General features: G+C 33.8%; 1 non-coding gene across 1 annotated transcript; it reads left to right on the top strand.

Annotated features, from left to right (window-relative positions):
- Positions 1–1,036: 1,036 nt before the first annotated feature.
- LOC120360868 (U6 spliceosomal RNA) lies at positions 1,037–1,143 on the top strand. The gene has a single exon (XR_005577269.1). It is a non-coding gene; the product is annotated as a U6 spliceosomal RNA (small nuclear RNA).
- Positions 1,144–2,479: the final 1,336 nt, after the last annotated feature.

Here is a 2,479-nt window from a genome sequence, read left to right as displayed (position 1 = left end):
TTTGGTTAGTCTTTATCGCTGATATTTACCTTCATTTGAGAATTAAAAGACATAATTTTAAAAATTTTTGGATTATGCTTCTTATTAGAACTTATATTAAAGTATTTTCTGGAAAGAAAGTGAAAATTCTTAATTCAAATAGAAAATAAAATTTTTCTTTGGATTATTATACTAAATCATAGCCATCCCAGGAACATAGTAATATGTTCACATTGCAGGTATAATTTACATGTTTCAGAGCCTCCTTTTCTTCCTTAATGGATGTATTAATTTTTCAAATTCCTTAAAATACACTGGAATTTTGTTTTTAAAGTTTTATTATGTTTTTTGATCTACTTTTGTTTCTTCACTGCTCAGCTGTTTTTTGGTTATCTTGGTTTTCTATGCTTCATATATATAGTGGTTCTTAGTTCACTTATATTTAAGAATGGAAGACTGGTGACTTGTGATTTTTCTCTGTTGTGTATGTCCATTTTTCTGCTAGGTCTCTTGCACTACTGGTAGGACTAGGATTGAGAACTCAGGTAGAGACAGTGCTTATCACAATTAGAGTGAGCAGAGGAGAAAACATTTTAGCATCTTCGGATGTTAAAATGAGGAGAGCTTTATCCTTTACATGAAAAGCCATTTTAGAAACTTCAAAACCTTTGTTATCCCTGTACAATTAATTAATATTCAATAAGAGTACTAATTTGGATTTCTGATAGTATAAAGCTGGGCTATTTATGCTCAGTGTTCACTGAAATAAGGAAAAGGCTAGTAGTGATGATGTGTGGAACACCTGACTAGCATATTTCATTAGACAGACTTCCAGTTAACTTTGTTTTCAGTTGTTCTTTATACTTCCACCTTGCATGGCATTGCTGTCTTTGATCCAGGTAGCTCCCTGGGATAAGGACTTTTCTCCATCATAGACTGTTCACATGTACACATGTGGCCTGTTTGGTAGGTTCACATATTCCTCGATCCATCAGTGTTCCAATATGACTTGGAACTTCAGCCTAGAATTTAAGAATATCTCTTTAAAAATAATCCTGTGCTTGCTTTGGCAGCACATATACTAAAATTGAAACTAAACAGAGAAGACTAGCATGGCTCTTGCACAAGGATGACATGCAAATTTGTGAAGCAAATTCGATAGGTTATTCTATCTATCAGCATTTGCATTTGCTATAATTGTATTGTGGACTTAGGAGAGAAGAGAGACAAGTTCTTATTTTCAGTGCACCATTTTGAACTTAAAAAGGCATTTTCAGACACTTGGTTTAAAAAGATCAATTTAAGCCAGGCGCGGTGGCTCATGCCTGTAATCCCAGCAGTTTGGAAGGTCGAGGCAGGCGGATCACGAGGTCAAGAAATCGACACCATCCTGGCCAACATGGTGAAACTCCGTCTCTACAAAAATACAAAAATACAAAAAAAAAAAAAAAATTAGCCAGGCGTGATGGCATGTGTCTGTAGTCCCATTTACTTGAGAGGCTGAGGCAGGGGCATTGCTTAAATCTGGGAGGCAGAGGTTGCAGTGAGCCAAGATCATGCCACTGCACTCCAGCCTGGTGGCAAAGTGAGAGTCCTTCTAAAAAAAACACACACAAACATCAATCTTGATGGAGAATGGATTGTAGAATGGAGTGGCTGGTGTCAGGCAGAATAAGCAGGTTTAGGAATAAGATAGTGACAGTTGTGAACACACAAGAAGAAATAATTTCTTCCCTTAGAATGACAGGTACAATTTTAATGTAAGTATATTATGTAAATATCCAGACTACATTCTATTCTAAATTATTTTTAAATTCTATAATTAGGTTCTACATAATTAAAATTTTAACTGCTAACTTTAATTATTAAATTATATTTTCCAAAATCTAATATGTAACCATGACACCTGGATTTGCATGCAACCCATGTAGAGGAATTCATTGAAAAGTTAGAAGCTCTAACTCTTTATCTAATTCTTTATTTTTCTTTGTGTTTTTCTATAACCTCAGTAAAATTATATCTCAGCTTAATCTTTTAACTCATGATTAATAAAATGTTCAGGCTTTTGATCCTGTAATAACTACCTCACTCTTACCAGAATAACAGGTTTATTAAGCTGTTTTTGTATTATTATTCTCTGGTCTTTGCTTATATTTCCAGTAATTCCTCTGCAGCAAAATAAAGTAGTCCTTGTCTCATTAGTACCTGAAAGTGCCACCCTCTTCAAGATCATCATGGTTGTTATTACCTATTTATGTTAATTCCAAGTTATTTTTGTTACATTTTTAAAAGTCACTCATTTTATCTGATTTTTGATTTTCATTTTGCTCTGATGCATTACATTAGGACCCTCTACCAAATCAATTTAAACTGCCTTCTCCAAGGCCTAATAGTATTCTAAGGTCTAAATCCAAAGAAAATAACGAAATCCTATATTTTTGTTAATTTACTGTAGCATTTATCTTGGTTAATCACTGCTGTCTTTATATAAATCTCTCCT

Source organism: Saimiri boliviensis, chromosome 9 (genome assembly GCF_048565385.1).
Source record: "Saimiri boliviensis isolate mSaiBol1 chromosome 9, mSaiBol1.pri, whole genome shotgun sequence".
Classification (NCBI taxonomy): domain Eukaryota; kingdom Metazoa; phylum Chordata; class Mammalia; order Primates; family Cebidae; genus Saimiri; species Saimiri boliviensis.
This window is presented reverse-complemented; position numbering and strand designations above follow the sequence as displayed.